Below are 22,078 nucleotides of genomic sequence, written 5' to 3' on the forward strand. Positions count from 1 at the left end.
GCTACAGGGTGGGTGGTGCTGGTAAGGGGAGGCTGACAAGGGTGGTGCAGGCATGGGGCCTGAAGGTTCTGCCACCACCAGGGAGCCACCATCGGAGGAAGAATTTGATGATGCTGTAGTTGTTCCTATCTGACCCGTGGTGCTCCACTCGCCCTTCGTCCCACTGGTCCCCTCGGCTCCGCTGGTATCAGCCTCCTGGGTCCCATGAGATGCAGCTTCTCGACTCACTGGTGCCCCATCTCCTTCGCCAGATGATGCTGATGCACACAAAGACAGAGGAGGAGAGGGAGGGAGGATGGGACATTGAGAGAAAGGGTGGGAGAGAGAGACAGGGAGCAATTGGTCAATGCCAGCTCAACAGCCACACTCAAGTCACTACAACATACTCTAATGCCATGTCATTACATGCAATACCTTCACTCACACATGCCACTCCAATAACAGACCATGAGTGCCACCACAGTCATGCACATGTGTTCGACTCATGCTGACACACATTCAATCCTGTACAGGATGAAAGCCATACCCTCAACACATGTCTGAACCAGCCCATTGGGTCATGGTTCATTACAATATCAAGACCTACTCTACCGGAGTTTGGAGGCATACTTGCATAGCCACATAACCCATGCACATATACCTGTGTGATGTGAAATCTCAGACTTCTCAGACTACACATACACCACATGCCAGCAGACAGCAGATAGGGATATTGCCCCACCCACACAGTTTGGATAGTTGGGATTACAATGTGTGTGAACTTCCGAAGCAGGGACCCTGTCCACATAAAATACCCTGCTCATCTACTACACAGCTGCCATCTCATCAATACTACTTAGCAGTTAGGTTAACCTAAACTTACATCCTGCACGGCATTTTCACACATGTATGTAGCACATCCGGCCTCAATGTGTCCAAGCCTAGTCTGACAGTAGCATTCCACAGCCTTGACACACTGCACAGGCTGCACCTATCACTCACCACATAAACTATGTATGAATGTGAACTCACCCCCTTGTGGCTGCTGTGCTGTCCACAAGCGCCCATCCACCTCAGGGTATGCTACCACCAAAATGCGGGACCTAAGGGGGCTCAGGGTCCGACGGGCTCCTCTCCCTCGTTGGGAGGATGTCCCCAGCTGGGCCTCACCAGTCCTCCTGGCCCAGCGTTTCAGGTCCTCCCACTGCTCCCTGCAGTAGTGCTTTACCAGGCATGGACCCCCCAGGGTCCACACTTGCTTGGCGATGGCACGCTAAATCCCCTTCTTCTGATGGGTGCTTACCTGCATGGATGACATGGAGAAAAGGAGACAGTCATGTAGTGTGGCATCTTAGGGACTGCATTGGACACAACACATCTAATGAAAATACGCACATTTCAACATTCCAGTTGTCCTCACAGCCCTCAGCCAGATCCTTCCACAAGTCACTCATCCTTGTCCCAAGGCCCCCGTCCACAGACAGAACAATCACAGTGGACTCACCTGTGCCCCATAGAACTGGGCATACAGGGTTAGGACACCCTCCACAAGCTTCTCTAGTTCTTCCTGTGAGAAGGCTGGGGCCCTATCCCCTGCAGCACGTGGCATCTTGGCTACCAGAGTCAGCACACAGCAGCGCACGCAGTGGAGGTCTTCTCAGCACAAGTGCCAGGAGTCATGTGAACATGAAATGCTAACAACAAAAGAAAAGGGACCGGGAGTGTTGATGGTCCAGTGTACAATCTCCCAACAATAGTAACTGAATACAGGTACACTGTTCCAAAAAAGTATATATAGAGAATGAAGACAGGAGAGACCCGTAATCTCAGGAGCGAGAACCCTCAAGCATCCTTGTGGATGACTAGCATCATCATCGGGGATAGCTCCTCACTAGGCTGGCACTGCAATGCCTAGTGGGCACCCCGAAATGGGGGCTCTCAGCCAACTTTTTGAGACAGTGACTAAAAAGTTCAACTATGCAAAACAAGGGTGCTATGAGTCACCATCAAGAAATGAAGAAAGAGGTTTAAAATTGGTTATTCATCCGTTAAACTCCATCATTTAATCAGTCTAATCTACAAGGATGAAGACCAAGGTTAAAAACATGGTTTTGAAAGTGCAGTAGAGGATTATGCTCAAAAAACCTTTCAAAAAGTAATTAAATATGGTAGAGTATTCTAAATGTTAAAAAGAATCTTTATGATATGGTCGACATGTTTCGCTTCTGTTAGTCCATCCGGATCCATTGACGCTTCATCAGGACCTACGTAACTAGATAACTAACCTCTTTGAAGTATGTATCGTCAATAAAGATACAATAAGACCGGTCACTTATTTAAGATAATTGGTAATACAGGTACACTGAAAAACAAGAAAAAGGAAAAAAGAGGCAAAACCAAGCTGGCATGGAACAAATCTCATAATTATGATATATCTCAAATGTAAATGGGATTTACCGCAACCAAATTCAGGTGTAAAAACAACGAACGGGACATCACAACAAACATAAATGCTTACCACCCCCTACTGGAGAACAGGTTCCATGGGTAATGCGTCTCTGGGACTCAAGTTGACACTAATTATAAATAATAGTAGGACAAGGTCAATACTATGCAGTGAGAGTTAAAAGTATAGGCATCAGGTAACTTATCCACAAGGTAGAACATTGTTCTGAGTAGTAAATGGTTAAATATGTGGTCTTGTGGTGCCACATAGACAAGATTGGTGATTAGCATAAACTAAAATCAGGTTGAGTTAGATAAAACCTCAACATTATGTCAAGCGAATGCAAATCTCATCAATTATTAAGAGTGTAGCATCATATAAGTCTATATGTGCCCCAAGTATGCAAACACTAGTATCCATTATTGATTTCACATATGTTGTGTTACTTGATGTGAGCGAAACTCTCGATACGCTCACGATGAAAATACGGCATTTACCAAACGTCGGCGCGAACGCCTAGTCAGCAGATTAATGAAAAAAAAAAAATTGTCACGAGTCTACAAACAAAGCGAAAAGCGTTCTCATTAGAACGTCAGTTAAGTACTTACAAACTCTGTCAATGGTCCTGTTATGGGACCTATCCTCGGAGACCGCCACCCGGAAACAACCGGGTCGGGTGGTTTCCGAGCTATAAATAGACGTGGCTGCTCGTCGCGCGTCTAATAGTAGAAATGGAGGAAGGACTCACGCGAGTCCAGTGGAACCAAGATACCAAAGAAGAACTACAGATGGTATCTGTCGCGCGTCTTCTAAGAAATAAAAATAAAGAAAGGACTCATGTAAGTCCAGTCAAAGGCTGGTTATCCAGGAAAAACTACAAAATGCCGATCGCACTAGCATTTCCTCACCCCGAAGTCCAAACCTTGGACAAAACCCCGTCAGGAGATCGGGGAAGGGCTGCTATCTTAACAATTGTTAAGCACATGAAAAACCAGAACGAATGGAAGGCAAGAAGTACTCCAAAGTGTTATATCACCGGGATATATTGTATTGCTGTGGTGTCTATGAGCCAGCACAAGAAAAATATTACAGAAAGGAAAAGAAATGTTCAAAATCAATGTGCAAAAATATACAATATAGTGGGCAGAGTCTACGGTGAGAGGGAGGACCAAGGGATATCATCATTGAGTCCCCATAGATGTGTCCCCAATTTGAACACCCATTTTTGTTCAATCCTGAAGAGGGCTTTAGAATCATCAGGACGAATAGAAGGTGCTTCAACTACCACCCACAATAGATCGTTCGGGGAGTGGTGAACCTCCAAAAAGTGAACACTCAGTTTGGTAGTAAGTTTTTTGCACCTAATGTTGCTTCTGTGTTCGTTGATACGAGTCTTAACGGGTCTAGATGTCATCCCGATATAATGCAAGTCACAAGGGCACGTTATCATGTAAATACAGTTCTTGGTATTACAATTAGTATGTTTTTTAAGATACCAAGGCCCAATAGAGTCAAAATCAAGTTTCTTTAGATGTCTGGTGAGGCTACATACGTTACAATTCCCACAGGGGTGATGGCCCACAACTGGTGGGAGATCCCATAGTGTCTTTTGGTTAGAAGGGTTAGGTAGAGTTCGTGGTGCAAAAAGCCCAAAGAAGAGGTGGAATAGTAGCCAAGAATGTAGTGTTCAGAATCACAAGTTCAGCAGGAAGGCCTGAAAGACTAGCGCCCTGGAGATTCCGAGCAAATCGGGAGGTGAGTGCAAGGAAGATGCCTGCACATGACTGGAGTGAGGCCAAGCCCTGATTCAAGTTCAAATGGGGTATTTATGCTGGAAGGAGAGACCGTTCCAGGAAGGTGATGTGTCTCATGTGGAAGACTGGAAGTTTCCAGGGAACCTGGGGGAGAACTTGTGTTACACAAATGGATATGACTTCTTGCAGGTGGCAGGTGCAAGTATCAGATGGAAACAATAAACAGTTTAACAGAACCCAAGAGCATTATGGTAAAAGTCAACAGGTCAGGGCAGACACAGTTAATCACCCAGGAAACGTGTGGTTCAACTGCAAATGCAAGACAGAGCAAGATAGCAACAATACTGGAGGTTTACTGGTTCAAGAGCCCTGGAAGTGGGTTCATGAGTTGCACGAGACAGAAAGGTGCCACAAGGGAAGGATTACATGAGTCCAGTGTGTAAAACCCACAGCACAGACGGTACAAGAGGGGGTTGTGACAGTGGGGTTTGTGACACCTAACCAGAGTGACAATGTCAACTTTCAGTATCAGGCATTGTTATATTATGCCTACAAGCAGCTTTAGCTGTCTTGTATCATAAATCCTATTGTGTACAATATCAATACTTGGAGTGGGCTTTGGATCAGTCCCTTGTTTATCATTGGTTGACATTCTTGTCAACTTCATTCACTTGCTTCTTATTCAATAACTTTCACGTTCTTCTTGTCTTTGTCCCACCCTTGGAGCATAGCTTCTTTACCACCCTTACAAATAGATGACTTGCATCCACCCACTACTTACATTCAGGGAACTATTTATTTTTCTTTTCCTGTCAGCATGCCATGGTAGTACGTTTTCTTGCTGTCTACCCCTTTCCCTTGTGTGCTGCTTCTCCCTTAACATTTTGCCTACAGTCGCTGTGTTGCTTTCTCAACCCTTTTCTTGTCCGTTGCTTCCTCCACCAATAGCCGTGCTACTGAGATTTTCTTTATTACCCACCACCTGGGCTCATCAGTGGTGTTGAGCTGCTCTCCCTGCTCTTCCGTTAATCCTCTGCTTCCCATTTTATATTTTTATTTAAATTATTTTCAGTTTTTAGAAGGGTCTGGCTATTGCAGTTTGCTATCAGTCTCCTCTGTTCCCTAAATGCGCTTTTTAGTATACCGTTTATTGCTTTTTTGATTTTCTGGAGTAATTTTTTTAAACAAACGTGCCACAAATCTCAAATTATATGCATGTAGTCATGGTGATGCATGCATTCATATATATCATCACACTGGGGCAGGATTTCTGCCTTTTTTGTTTGGCTGATGTTATTTTACCATCAACAGCAAGCATTTATGTCTTTTTTGTCACTGCTGCTCAGTGTTAGTAACAAAAACTGGAAAGGTTAAAGTGTGGGCTAATGCCTTTCAAAGGCCCGGCCTATTGACTTTATCAATACTTGTATATTTTAATTCCTTTGTCACCGGAGTGAGTCATAATGACTTCATACCTTTGTGGCTGTATTAGAGCCTTCTGGAGTAGACTAAAAACTTTACTTGTGCTTTGAAGTTTTGGGTTTTATGGCCTATGTTGTGTGCAGCTGTTTCGTCTCATCCGCAAAAAGTGATTTATGTATATAGTGTCAGGAACCATGTCTTTTGTACTCAACTAACTGGGATGCTTGGTCTTTATTGAATGGTTCCCTTGAATGGTTCACTTGATGGCTGCAGGAGATGGCTGCATACAGGAGAGTAGGCAGGAAACATTCATCTCTTGATTGTACATTGCTGTCTTTGTGTGGATTTGGATAGTTGAGGAAGCCCGCATTTTTGGACTCATAACCATTGTGTTAAATATAGTGAACTGCCTTGAAACATTTTTTGGTTGCCTACGCTTCTACTTAGTGAGGTGAGCTGAGGGCAGGGTACTATTAAGCCTGAAGCTTCTTCTCTGGATCGTGTTTTTTGAAGAAATACATTCTCAGCTATGTGCTGAATCTTAACCCAAATCCTACTATTGCAAAGAAAGCTTATAAGAACCAGGGGTTCATGTACGAAAGTGCTTTGTGGTTGCAGAGTGTGCAATTCACAAAAACACAGGATGTGTGATTACTAAACTCATTTCTGAAATGTAAACTTTTTTTTTCAAGTCAAAAAAGACTTTCTGATTAGTAGAATGGGCTAGGTGATCCATTACAGTTTGCAAATATGAAACCATTGATAAGTAAAATACCTCAGAGTTGGGGTGCCAACTAAATTACTAAGGGGAAGCTGTCCATTTGGAACAGCTTCCCCTTTGGGAATCATGTTGGTGGCCTTGGGTGTAGCAGGCAATAGTCCAGATAATCAATACCTGTTCTCCTGAAATGTTCCCAAACAGGAAACATTTTGTTTAAAAAAGCATTTGCCCTTTTATTAGACAAATGGTTTTTAAAAAATGTTTCCCATGTTGGAATGCAAGGCCTCCACCCTTGCATTCATCGCTAATCACAAAGGATCACAAATTGCAACTTGCCTATTGATTGCCTAATGAATACTCATTAGGCAGGAGGTTATGTAACTTTGTGCAAATGTACATGTTGTGCACAAATTGCATTGGCATTTGTAAACCAGTCAGCCTGCAAATTGTACTTCCCTGGTTTGCGAATGGGAATAGTACATCAGGCCCCAACTGAATAAAGACAACTTGCAATGCTGGTATGCCAAAGAGAAACCCTATGATTGAAGAGTTCTGCGGTGCATTCCTAACATCCATAAAAAACAATACCTGGTACATACCTGCTAAATAAAATATGCTTGGTACATAACGCAGACTGGAAGACACAGTTGAAATGCTTTGGGGTCTATAGCAGGCTATCATAGTCATGGAAAAGGTATTTTTTATGCCACTAGCTTCTGCAGGCGACAATGTGGCCATTGCAATACTAATGTCCTTCCTAGTTTTTTGTAACTAATATTCTGAAACCACTTTAAAAATATAGCAAATAGTTAATGAAGAACTTTGGTTTACACCAATGAAGGGCTACACTTTACAATCCTTTTTGTCTGGCATGGCTTTACTATTGGTTTAAATTCACAGGTTCTCAGGTGCACTGAGTACCTACAATTCTTTTATTGGAAAGGGAGAGTACCAGCTCTCCCTTTGAAATATGTTTAATGGGAGAGAAATGGCACTTCTCAATAGTAAACAGGCACTTTGTGATATATATCACTCCATACCTTGGGCTCTACTAAGTAAGCAGTGGTTTCACTAACAAATTAGTCAATGGTGTCAGAGTATACAATGCAAAACAAGAGGAGAAACCAAATAGGATAAAATGGAATGTTACCTGATAACTGTTAATCAAATGCATTAGAGCTTGCCGAGCAAGGCTATACAAGTTGTTAAAGCCTCTCTTGTGTCACAGGCCTATAACGAAGGCTAGAAAGTTGTTACAACACAGCACCCAATGATTCTAGAATGCTCTACATTAAACAGTTACAAACAATAGGAATAATATTTGTAGAAGGGTTATTCCACCCATTATTGATCTTCAGTCACTCCATTGTTTTACTACAACAGTTTCCCAAGCATTGATCTGCATAAACCACTAGGCACATAAAAAAATACTAAGACGATGTCCGAATGAATTGACAACAAACGATCATTGCTATTGCAGTCAGAAATCTCCTAAACGTAATGACCAAGTTGAAGAGCTGCAAAGAGGTAATGGTTTAAATAGAAAGCCAGGTAAAGAAAAGTAATCACCAGTCCAGCAAAGACACTCCAGCCCAAGAAATTCATATTTTGCTTAGAGAGCAAGCATTTCTACTGTATATCTAGGACCCGAAGGCCTTCTCAGGTATACTGCCACAATGCAAATTTAGTCTTGCTGGAAAATCAATGGTTTCAGAACTGAAGAATACATAAATTCAATGCCATCTCTTACTGACATCTTGGAATTACACAGAAGCTAACCATTACAAAACAGCCATGGTCAGTCATCTTTTAAATAGCCTATGCGTGCCTTTCCAGAGACGTAGTTTCCAGTGGCACCTGGGTCCAGAGGCCTCAGAGGCCCAGTGAACCCTGAGTCTTATTATTTTATAATTCAAACAGCAGCCAGTGGGCCAATTCCTTTCCTTCACTACGCCACTGCAACCTCCATCCACACTCATATGTGACATGGGCAAGCCTTGTACATCAACAAAAGTGTATGTATGTAAGTGGTAGCTGGAGAGTGCAAATCTGTCCAAAAAGAAACAGAGCATTTTACAGATTCAATGGCAATGATACAGTCAACAGTGGACCATAAAAGAATGTGGAAGACATTTTCAATATATAAAAAGCCATGCTAAAATATTTCTAACCCTACATCATCGTTCGGGGTGCTGATATCATAATCTCTTTTACTTGAAAACAATGATGGGGTGGATGAGGAGGACAACGGCAAGGTTTAAAAGACAAAAGAGCATGCACCTGCTGGGGTTTTAAGTAACCACCTATCCCCTATACCTACATCTGAAACCCCAAAAGTTTAGAAAGTCACCTTGTGAGAGTTTTAAATGAGATGGCCATCCAGTTAGTATTTGTGACCCCTTCCCGCAGTAACAAAACTTCTTGGCCTCAGCCTGCTAATTTTGCTACTTGAAAAGCAGTGAGTACACTTGGTTTATTTATTTCATCTGACTATTTAAACATGTTTACCCTCTTGGTTAGACAATCTTGCTGTTTATGGAGTAAATCTAAAGCAAACATTCGCATAGTTGTCACAATCATGTCCTGACTGTATCTTCCTGGCTAAGTTATGCTTCTGGGTCTGCTAATAGCATGCACCACTCATCTGCTTCCTAGTATTCACCCTTATTTTTTTTAAATATCACATTGCACATGAAACCGTGCTCTCTTTTCTGGCCCTGGGGTAGTTTAAAGTGATGGTAAAAATCCAAAATAGGTACAATACCTGCGGTGTTGTTAGTATGTCTAATCTAAAACCTTTAAAAAAACATTAAAAAATAATGCGTACCCTTCATAGGAAAGTCAAAGGTCGAATGTTCTCCTGCTGGTTAGTGCACAGAACACTGTCCTGGCATGCACTGGCTTGCGAATTATGTTCATTCTCTCCTAGCATGTATGTGAAAACAAAAACCACCTTGGAGACAGTAGCCCTAAGAAAACCCCCACTTTTAATTGACACCTTTTGACGGAGCAGTATTTTGAAACAACTTTTTAATCTGAGAACCAATTTCTTGCTTGGATTCTATCTCTAATCAATTTTACCTATATTTACCGGGCCCCGCTACCCTGAAGTGTTTCTGAGTTTATTTTTAACTCTGAGAATTTGCTGGAAAAGATAAAGTACCTGTGTTTATGTTTTTGAACCAGGCACTGGTATTACCTGTGATATAGAAGGTTCCGTTAAAGCCTGCGCTATATTTTCTCTTGGCAGTAAGGATAAATCTTGCTGAAATATCACCCATTTAAGCTACTTGTGCCATCTAAATTTTTCTTTGTTCCCAATTTTAATCGAGGTTGGGCCTCAGAAGGTTAATGTTGTATAACAGCCTTTCTAAAATGCTCTCATTTGTTTGGCTGCACGCATACATCAGCTGTTTGAGTACTGAAAATAGCTTTAATCTGTTTCCTATGCGTTCCTGCTGGTTGGCCTGTTTATACAACGTAGTTTCTAGGAGATTTATCACCAATATGTTATATGAGCAGTAGCAGATAATGTATAGCAGGGAACCAAACATTCTTTCTTTTATGTTATTCCACTTAAAATTGTCTGAGCCGACATTGTAAAATAAACCTATGTGATGTAATAACAAATACGGTAATATTGACACATTTAAAGAACAGCAACATCTAAAACTCGTAGATTTGCTCTAAAAAATATAACACTACCCAAAGTAGGCAATAAGCACATCCTACCCTTAATAGAATCATAACATCAAATATGAGCATTTTAGGAGTGCCCGATTTAGATGTAAATAGGTGTTTTCTAAAATAGTGTAGTTCTGAGATGTGCATAAATAATCAGGCCTTGTCCGTTTTTTACTGGCACATTATGGCAGGAAAAGATGGCAATATAAGGCAGATTTGTTTGATGACAAAACCTACTGTATCTACTTAGAAAAACCTGGCAAAATTTGGCTGACCTGAAAGACTCATAAAAAAGTTAAAGTGTCCTAATCATATGAACAAGCTCTGTTAGTGTACATTATGGCAGATTACAACCTCACCCAGTTGAAATTACTATACAGTAATGTCACAGATGGTGGATACCACACATTGCGGCATAGCTTTTAATAATTAGACAGAACTCAGAATAAGGCCCTGATTGCATCAGTGATGAAACATTTGTTTAATCATTGAGGGGGTCATTCGTGACGGGCAGGTTGCTGCCAGTGCGGCTGCCTTCCTGAGGGCCCCCATTAAAAGTTTCCTGCCTGGGTCAGCGAGCGGAAACAGTGTTTCTGCCTGCTGACCCAGTGGGAAATGGCCTACAGCATTGTCTCCGGGTCATAACAGAGCAGGCGGCAACCATGTAGTGCATAGGGTGCACCAGCACCCGTTGCGATGCTCACTGTCTGCAAAGTAGACAATAAACATTGTGAGGGGGTTGACCAGGAGGGCCCTTGCACTGCTGGTGCCAGTGCAGTGCTTGGTGGTGCTACAGCCATGTAATTGCTGGTGGAGAAGGGACTTGTAATCCCCAGGGCACCACTGCTTGCAGCGATGCCCTGGCGAATTCGGACCGCCAGCACTGCGAGGCTGACGACAACTTGTAATCTGGCAGTGCTGGTGGTCCCACTGCCACCGACGCCCTGGTGGTCTTAAGACCACCAGGGTCGTAATGACCCCCTGAATGTCATAAAGAATTACTGAATGATGGGCAGATCAAAAGTATCACCCAGGTGAAACAGCACATATCACGTAGTACGTATACTGAGTATTTGAAAATATTATGCTGCATGTACTATATCTGACAATACACATGTACAGCACCACAACAATGTAGGTGTTGTGAGGAATCAAATAATACAATCAGTACATTAAAAAACATATCATGGCTGTATCTGACAATAACACATTTTGGACCTTCAATGACTTTATTGTGCATTCATCAAAATGTGGCGCATGATATGCTATGTTGCACCTAATGGCTCTTGGGTTTAAGGAAATCCTTGCAAACAAATGCCATCTCAACTGACTGCCGAAACGCCACCAGCAGAAACCTCAAAACAAACATTAAGAGAAAAAGAAGTGCATAAAACAGATCACACCGGCAAACAAACCCTTTGAAGAAATAGACAACCTCCCCTTACTGTAATACACAGTGTAGCGCATATCGTGTGACAATAATATTTATATGCAAATAACTTTTAGTACCTTCATTAACATTAGCCAAATCATCAGTATGGAAAACAGATGGTATATTTTTAGTCATGCCACCGCCATTTTCACATCTACAATTTACACTGCTAACACCTTAAAAACATTCCCTTAGCCAATGCAGTTTTGCTGAACAAACAAGCTTCAACCAAATGATTTTGGGTGTCAAGGACCCTGGTGGTCTTGAGACCGTCAGGGTCACGGTGGCGGTCGTACTGCTGGCAATGTAGCGGTCTGGCAGCCACGTTATGGCCGTGGCGGTTGTGCCGTGGTCGGACCACCAGCACCGCTGGATAATTACTTTTTGTTCGTCTGGCGGTGCTGGCGGTCCTAATCTGCCACAGTAGAGCTAAAAGCAGCGCTACCCTGGGGATGACGAGTCCCTTCTCCACTGGTAATTACATGGCAGTAGCTCCACCATGTAAAGGCTGGTAGAGACTGGGTACAGGGGCCCCCATGTGGGCTCCTGCGCTGCCCATGCACTTGACATGGGCAGTGCAGGGACCCGTATGGCCAGCCCTGTCATGCTTTTCAAAGCACAACGGGTGCTAATGCACCCCACGCACCACTGCATTGAACCAATGGGAAACTCGTAATGGGGCCTGTGGGAAGGGGGCCGCACTGGCGGTAATCTGTCTACTGGAGTTTGGCGGACGGCCTTTATCATCCGCCAAACTCATAATGACCCCCTTTACCTCGTAATACATCAAAAAGCAGTGACTATTCACCAGTGAATTTTGAATATGGAGTGATAGACAACCGACTCAAATCTACCTTGAAATCTAAAATCAAGGCAACTACTTTCATTTTCATCAGGTTATTTAGCTTACAAAATCTACATTTTGTGGAATATTCCACTAATAGTGTATTTTTAATTACAAAAGTAATAATAGCTCTAGCCTTTGTCTCTCCAAATGAATTAGTTTAACATTAGGAAAGTGTTAGACTTGTCAGCCTTATAGTGGTCTTCCCCCAAAACCTTTGTGCCTTAATACTCCATTTTTGCTGATCTTGTCTTTGTTGGCCTCAGCACTCTGTAAACTTTACAACTGCTAACCAGTTCTATAGTCCATGTGCTCACTCCTTTGAACATGGTAAAACTGACTTAAATACAATTGGCACACTTAATTTATTTGTAAGACTCTAATGGTACTGCCTGTACCAAGGGCCCGTAAGTGAAATGCCGCTAGTGGGTCTGCAGCACTTATTGTGCCAACCACTTAAAAGCAACCTTTCAAGTATGTCTCAGGCCTGCCATTGCAGCCTGTGTGTGCAGCTTTAAACTTCCATTTCGACCTGGCAAAATAAACCTCATGCCAGACCCAACTTTCTTTTTAATTCATATGTCACCCCTATGGTGAGCCCTAAGCAGCCCATAAAACATTCTGTAGTGCTTTTAAAAAGGTTGGACGTGTACTTTTAACCTTTACATGTCCTGGTAGTGGAAAACTCTTAAATTAGTTTTTCACTAATGCAAGGTCTGCCTCTCCCATAGATTAACTTTGCGGTACCTTACTACAATTAATAGGTGATAACTTTTATTTGGCAGCAGGTAGGAATGTTGAGGTTAGTGTCTAAAGAATTGCAGCGTTAAACCTCTTTAATAGTAAAGTTGGGTTTTAAGTCACAATTCTGAAAATTGCACTTTTAGAATGTTAGCATTTTGCTCTCCTAACCATGTGGTGCCTGCAGCCTGTAGCCTCGGCCACATGATTAGGAGTAGCTGGCAGTTGGTCTTTATATTTTGCTCTCAGACAGTGAGACAAAGAAGGAATGGTGGTTGGTAGGATGGGACATCTCTGTCTTGATGGGCGGAGCTGTCGCTTACCACACTTGCACGTCACAAAGCCTCTTCCTGAACACACTCACAAAGAGTTTCACACTAGTCATTTGTGCCCCCAGAGAAGCAGGGGCCAAGACGAAATTCCAAACACCCCGGGGAATGGAGACCTCCAGAACCTTCTCCTACTTCAAAGCCTGCACCAAATTTAAATATTGGATCCTTTGACCCAGCTCTTCAGTACACCTTTGGACCTTTGGACCTGTGGAAGACTCAGAAGGACTGCTGTGTTGCTTTGCTGCAAGAAGGAGGGCTAATCTGCTGTCCTGCTGCTCTGCTGTCCTGCTACTTCAGTAAGAAGAACTGGACCTGCATCTTGAACCCAGGATCACCAGGGTGACTTCAAGGGCTAGTTGGCTAGCCTCCTGATCAGAGCCTCAGATACAGAAAGGCTCCAACCACCTTGAACTTAGCACCTGGTCTCTGTCTTTTGTGAGTCTTGCCCCCAAGTGGTGACGTCCCACTCTTGGGCCCTTGGAAGTGGATCTGAAAGTGTTCTGCCAGCCCAGCTGTAGTCCAAGCAGAACCGACGCAACGATGCATCGTCTGCAAGATGACGCATCGTCTCACAGTTCCGCATCAGCCTTGCATCTGTGTGATGCATCCCCAATGCAGGATCCCGCAGCTCTTTGGAACCACGGCTGCGCAGCCCCACAGCTCCCCGGAATCGCCATGTCACAATGCATTCTCGATGCAGGACCTCGTGTTCAGTGACATTTATGCCTTCAAAAATTAAATTAATATTATTAGTATGAATTGATATTATTATTGGAAAGTACTGTAAACAATTACAATTAGTACATTTTATGATGTGTTTTAGCCCTGTAAAAACAGAAAAAGAAACATTATTAGTATGCATTTATATTATATTGTTAAGTCTGGTAAAAAAACAACTCATTACTAGCACCTATTTAGTAATATTTTGGGTTGGCAAAAAAATAGTAAAAGGCATTAGTTAGTGGCAATTTATTTACATTTTGCAAATTATTGTCATAGCTTTAGATGTTTTTATTGATATCTACTTATTTTCTATGTTTGTCCTGTAAATAATGAAGAGAATTCATGAGCATCTTTAATCTATATCTTTAAGTTATGTTTATAGTAGTTCCTGTGGAAAATAGGATGGTTAATGAAGATAAATGTAGCATTTGTTTTAGAAAACGTTACTAACATTGCATTTTCTTATATGCATATTTAAACCAGACACATATTTAACTGCAAATACTAAAGAAATAATAACTATAAGTTAATATATTGTTTTCAAATACATATATAGAAATTGAAAACGTTAGTTTAGTTATAAAAGTAATAAAATCAATGAATACATTACATTTAATTTATTTTTTACAATTATTAAACTAATGAAAGATCTTTTAAGTATTGTACTGTAAAAATATATTTTTTCCTAGATTTTTTAAAATAATAATATATTTTTTTACATAATAGAAATGTTTTTATTTAATTCACATGAATCCACCAGTTTTTGCTTAAGATGCATATCATGTTTTTCTTCAGTATTCAGTGGACAATGATTTGGAGTGGCAGGGCACAGTTAAACTGGCTCTAGTAAGTTTTGGGTTTCTTAAAGTTGTTTTGTTTAACATAAATAAATGTAAATGTAGTTTTTAAAGGTAAAGCATACTAGTTTGGGTTGAAGGCACTTATTCCATTTGTTACACAGGATAGCAGTGGAGATTGTTTCCACTGAGTGAAGAACAGAGTATGAACTTGAGCAGTTCATTGTTGGAGGGCCGGGAGCACTTTTTTCAGATTCTGAAAATTTGCAATTTTTATTTATTTCTTTGGAGCAGTTTATTTAGTTTTCACAAATTGTTCAGGGTCACTTTGGACTGTTTTTGGATGTGAAATTGTGTTTCCTGCAGCAATTTTCAGACTTCAAAGGTATTTCTCAGGAACATTTTATTTTGCTTTTACAGTTTTGATTATGAAACTTCAAGACAGTGTTGAGTAGATTTGAGGAATTCCAGCAAGGCAACAAGGAACAGGATCTGCGAATAATTATTTAATTTTGTTAAAAGGGGTTTCTTAATTCATTTAGTCATTCAGTAATCAGGTAACACAGTAAATAACTTTTACTTTAGTAGTATGTTTAATATATTATTGTAAATACAACCATGTCTATGTATTCTAAACCTGAAATGGATCCAAATTGTCTACTTTATTTTACTAATTTGCTTGTCTATCCTTTGACAAATTGTTTGGGTTTAGATTATCTGAAAATTTGAAAACTCTTCTTTCAGAGATACAATTAAGCACCAGAAAATGTCCCATATGGTTTTAGTGATTCTGAGTCCCATTGGATCATTTGTTCTATATATTATGAATACCCCGGTCTGTTGGGATAACGAGTTGTTCTTGTTACCATACTATTATCCTGTACAGATAAATGCAGTTTGAGCATGTGTAACAATGCATTAAATTGATAAAATATTACACATTCCTTTCCATGTGGTTTGTGTTGTAAAGAAATTTTACATTAAAGTACAACATTTTGGATTGTAGTGGTATGCTTTGTAAATTATGTGTGGTAGAATACCTTGTTATTATAAGCCATACAACCTTTCTAGATAATCAACTACAAGTATTCGAAAACATACAAGAACGGAATCGCTTACAGTCAATAGCCTACACTCTAATATCAACTGAATATCCAAAAACAGTAAACTAACCAACCATACCTAACCAAAATCCAAACCCTGTTCCTACAACTAGCACTGTCATGTGTTTAAAAATTATCTTACCAATTATATGTATTCCCTTCCATTCAGGTGATTTTTTTTTCTTCAAATAAATGATACATGTCAAACATGCAACAAAAACATATATGCCAGGACAACTACAAACAAATCAATAGTTTAGAATTAGAAACTCAACGAGGGGTAGTGAGAGCTACTTTTGGTTAGTGAAAATCACCATGAGCTACTGAGTGCTAAACAACTTGTGCATTGTTACCAGACACCCCCACGCCCAGCTTCATTAACTTTAAGGTTAATGTTCATAAAGTCTGATACTATGGTTTGAAAAAAAACTTTCACAAGGGGTACTATAACAGGTCTGCCATGTGTATCTGTGAGAGTGAGGTCTTTGGGGTTGTATGAACATGTGTATATATGAGTAGGATATATTTGTATGAGTGACTGAGAGCCTGTGCTATATGTACTTGTGGCACAGGACATACCTTCACCATATGTGGCACCGCTACATATATACCACAAACACAAAGCCATTTTTTAAGTGGGAGAAATTTAAAATGCAGAAAAATGTTCTGCAAAAACGTTCAAAATATAAAACATTATTCTGCACTTTAAATTTCTCCCATTTAAACAAAATACTGCATTTTTCAGTTCTATATATGAAACGGTGTCTACTGGTCATTAAACACAAGAGGCCAACTGTTTGTACATACATCTGTTTGAAATGGGAAAAAATTAAAATGAAGCGTTAACTTAATCATTAAGGTAGCTTTTCATTCCAATTTTCTCCCATTTAAAAGCATTCACAAACATTTTGTTCTCACAATTCAATATTGAGTTGACAAGGACTTTTACTTAAGAGTTAAATACATCAGTGCTTCAGTTCTTCACCTCTATGCCCTAGTCCAGGCATAGCCTATAAATCTGAGTAAGCAATGCTCATTATCAGGCCTTGCTACCTGCAGCCTAATGATAATAATGTAAAATAAACACAGGCTTTCCTCAATTGTAAAAGGCAAATGTGATCCTCTGCTCTTTTAAAAATGAACCCAAGACCGTGAGCTACTCTGAATGTGTCTGGGAGCTACTGGTAGCTTGTGATCAATTAGTTGGAGACACCTGCTCTAGAACATATGTGCTCAAAACATTATAAACCACATTAAAACAGGGACATGTATTACATTGATTAATAATTAGAAGCATTAATTAAGCACAGTGAACATTTTATTAACAATTACATCAATAATTCAAAATAATTAATAGAAAGTGAAACATTACACAAACCTCTTTGTTTATAAACATGTAAATATGTCACCTTTAAACATACACAAATAAATTCCTAACTAATAACAGATTTTTTTAAAAATCCACCAACTGTGTTTCCCTCAAATAAAGAATTTTGTACCTGCAGAAGATCCAAACAGGAAAATTGTTCTTCACAGCATATACTCAAAATGATAAATCCCCAAAATGCACAAACAAAATTCTCAAATAACTGATCCAAAAATTAAGTTTACTATCAAATTCATTGACTCCCTCCATAACCTGAAAAATCTGATAATATTGTCAGGAACACATAAAAATCAAAATAAATTCTGAAACATAGAAATTAAAAACTAAACACATTTCCTTAAAAAACATAAAAAGTAGAACAACATGCAAATCCAAAGAGAACACTCTTTAGGGATGCTCTTATGTACCTGCAAAATAAAACAATAAATATTTCTACTCCTCCAGCAAAACACATAAAATTGCAGTACCACAAAAGGACTATCACTGCATCTTTTGACTTCACTGCTAGCCCAAATAGACATAAATTACTAAATACTCACCCTAAAAAATTTCCTACACTAAAACACAAAACATGTGCTAACTTGCTACTAATAAACATTATCTAATACATTGTCTTGTGACTAATTACCCACAAAATACCATTAACTTCAACTACCCAATCTATTTAATCCCAATGCATACAAAAATAAAGTTTGCTTATCTGATCTGATGAAATGGGAACCAGCAGCTGCTTTTCTTGATGTTCACTGCGTAGTGACATGAAAAAAGACTCTACAGTGGACTTAAAAGTTAAAAAAGGAAGCAAAATTAAAGTGAAAAGAGACTACAAATACATTCAAGTAATGTAAAAAATGTATTTCTTCTTTCCTGTTTACATTTTGAAAAAAGTAGAATTGTGTTACTATACTGTATACAACGACAATGCATTAATATAGGTAGAAGCTTTTTGAATTTGAAAACGTGTTATGAAAATGATATGAAAAGATAAATATTTAAAAGTATGGCATATGACAGCTCATAGTATTAAAAATACTGACTTTTTAATTGTTTCTACCTTGAAAATGTATGTAAATAGTTTTCTATGTCTACAAGTAGGGAATTAAAGGTGGAAAAACTGCCTTAAGTTATGTTTCAACCTGGAAACATACCTAAATGTAGAATGCTATTTCATGTTATCACATTTAAAATTGCTTGAATGTTAATTTTGTATATTCCAGTTGATATGTGAATTATATGACTTATTTTCTATTACTAATGGGGCTTAAAAATGATTATTCTAAATCTATTTCCGCAAGCATTGAAGAAAGTACAAAATCGGGGTGTAGCTTAGGGGGTTAAACTTATACTATTTGAACTTCAGTCCTGAAAAAGTGTGCCTAGATGCATAATTTAAAATGCTTTTTAAACTGATGTTTTCAACTTCAGTCCAACAAACATTGTTTAAAGTGTTTAATATTAGTGATGGGGAATTAAAATACAATTCTGCTACAACCCCCCAGACATTGAGTAAATGGATCATTTTAGAAGGATATGATTTACTAGCCTAAGTACAATCAGACAAACTTAGGGGAAAGTGTGCAAAACTTTGAGGACTGACAAACTGTCCTATTGTAGCTCCAACCCCTGAAATATTGAGAACAGTGCATAATTTGAAAAGGTAAGGTTTAATGTTCAAACGCTACTCTAGCAAGCATTAGGATAAGAGTAAAACATTGTGGGCTGGGGGGTGCAAATGAAGTATTCTGATTCCAAATTCCTGAACATTAGCAGGGTCAGATTTACTATTGAAATGGAAGGACTTACAATTCTAAGTCCAGTTAAAAAAACACAGGGAAAAGAGAAAAGAGTATAGCATTGGGGGGATGGGGATATACTATTCTAACTACAAACCTCTTAAACATGGATAAAGTGCATAATTTGGGGGTTGATAATTACTATTCTTGCTGTAGTCCAAAAACATTGGGTAACGCATACTAAAGACGTGGCACATATACTATTCCAACTTCAATTCCTCATTCATTAGTGTCAGTGCACAATTGTGACTGTAAGATTTACTATTCTAATATTCAGCCAAACAAACATGGTGTAAAGAGTATGAGGTCGAGGTGGGAACATATGTATTATTCTAACTCCAAACATCCAATCACTGAGAACAGTGCATAATTTGGAAGGGTATGGTTTACTCTTTTTACTCCATTTTGATGTTGAGCGAGGAAGCGGGTCAGATATGCTTAGTATTCTAACTTGTGTCTAACAATCATCATAGAAAGTATATCAAGTTGTTGTTGGGACAAATATACTATTCCAAAAGCCCCAAACAAGATAAAAATGGGGGTAAAAAAAGTATGCTAAGTTGAATCCAACATGTATTGGGAATCATGTATGTGTAGGGGTGGAGAAATATTCTCTTCCAACTCGAAACCCCCATACATTGAGAAAGATCTGTAAGTTGAAGTGGAAAGACTTTCTCTTCTGTCTCGTGGGAAACAATAATTGATGACAGCATATGAAGTTAGGGTGGGGCAAATATACTGTTCGAAATCCAAGCCCCCAAACATTGGAGAAAGTGCACAATTTGAAGGGGTAAGATTTACTGGAATAACTCCAGTTAAAAAATCATTGGTAAAAGTGTTTCAATATGGGAGGAAGGAAGGAGGACAAATATACAATTCTAACACAAAACAGAAATCTATTTTTAAAAATAATAAAAATGAGATGTAGCTATACTACACCATTATTAGAAAGCAGAAACCCTACATGTTATAAAGTAAGTATACATATCCCTCAAACCAGCAAACACGTCAAATAGAGGTACCATACCACATAAAATATATTATAAACTGAAAGAAAATACTTTTCAAAACATAATCACCCAAAACAGTTAATTTTTTTAATTTAACAAGCAAACTAAATAACTAGAATGTTACCCCAAACGAAATCAATTATTAAAATTAACCTCACATTAAAACACTAAGTAAACAATCTTGAAATATCCTCATATCCTGTGATATAAATATTAATTATAAATCCTACACCACAAAATACATGAAACCCAATATTTCATTAAATATCACATAAATAAATGTAATTGATTGAATAAAAAATAATTAGCAATTTAAAGGTAAACATTTTGCCATAATATTTGTATTACTAATTTAGAGCACACAACCAACATACCTATGCACTCCAGAAAATTATCCCCATTTAAAAAAGAATGTAAAATCAACAAAGACAATAAGTATAACATAACTCCTAAAATAAATTTTAAATGTTAACCTAACTTTAAAACACTAACGTCTAACCTGTCAATAAATCCCATAATATATCATAGTAAAATTAATTTTGAATTACACAGCCAAAATGCATGAACCCCAAAAATCATTAACTATCACATATTACTATTATATTAATTTGAAAATATAATCACTTAAAGATACAATTATTGCATTACTGTCTTAACTTAAAAAAACAAATAACCCCCAAAATAAACCACACTGTAAAAAAGTTAAAGATATTAAGACTTTAATGCCATCAAAATTAAGTAAACAATGTTTTAATAAGCAATATTTTTAACAAAAATATTATCATCACAAAAAACGATATACTTACTTTCGATATTTGTACCATAATATTGTTGCAGTCACAATATGTTTTCCATGATATTGCGGCACAACGATATTTAATCTTCAGTACTTAGCTGCCATACCCTTTTGAATGACCTTCTTTAAATATGTCAGTTGCTCTCACCACAGAACCTGCATATGTATTATCAAATTTGCATACCTGTGGAGTTTCTTTTCAAGGTGCTCTAAATGGCATTTTAGGTTTGACACAACGTTCAGGGCTTTCTTCGGCCCAGGTCCAATTTTAAAGAGTGTTGTCATCTAAGAGAATTTTCTGTCCAATTAATAGACTCAGTTCTGCCAGACGTGTTTGTGCCCTGATCACGCAAGTGTTGTGGAGTTGCATCACCTGAATTCTTCAGTCGTGCACTTAAATGAGAAGTGCATAAATCAAAAAATGTCCTGCTCATAAGAGCATTAACAAAGTAAATTATGCTTAAACAAATTACCTGAGCACATTCCTAATCAAACACATACACTTCTCTTTGAAGAACACTGATCAACATCTAATGTTTCTAAAATTACAGGTTCTGAAAATTCCCTGAGACCCTCCCCCTTAATAACTGGTTCTTCCCACTCGGGGAACTTATCTGAATGCTACACAGAGGTCAGTGGAGGAGCTGCACACAGGAAGTCCTGCAAACTGTGGCTGCTGAAGTCTTCTTGATGCAAAGCGGCACTGAAGGAAAGAGCTTGCTGTAGTGGAGCACCCAACCTCTTCCAAAATGGTCATTGATTATCCCAACTCTCACAAGAGCTCTAAATCAGTAGGAATTGGTATTGGCCATGGTGGTTTTCGTCAGTGGCCATGTTGGGGAGGGAGTCACAGTCAATGGGTTTTTTGAGAGATAGTAAACGGTACCACAACTGGGACAACATCTTTAGTGCTGTGTGCAAGGTACATGCACCAGTGTGGCTTGGAGCCCTAAAATTGTTAGAGTTTAGTTGTGATCTCTCCACCACCCATGACTTTTACAGATGGTATGGCAGCCCTTTGGGCTCTCGTGCCAGAACAATCATGGAATGTGCAGGAGTAATATGTATAGTTTTCCCAAATGTCAGACATGGGGCCTGAGGATGGATCTTCTAT

The sequence above is a fragment of the Pleurodeles waltl genome, chromosome 5, assembly GCF_031143425.1.
Source record: "Pleurodeles waltl isolate 20211129_DDA chromosome 5, aPleWal1.hap1.20221129, whole genome shotgun sequence".
In the NCBI taxonomy this organism is placed as follows: Eukaryota; Metazoa; Chordata; class Amphibia; order Caudata; family Salamandridae; genus Pleurodeles; species Pleurodeles waltl.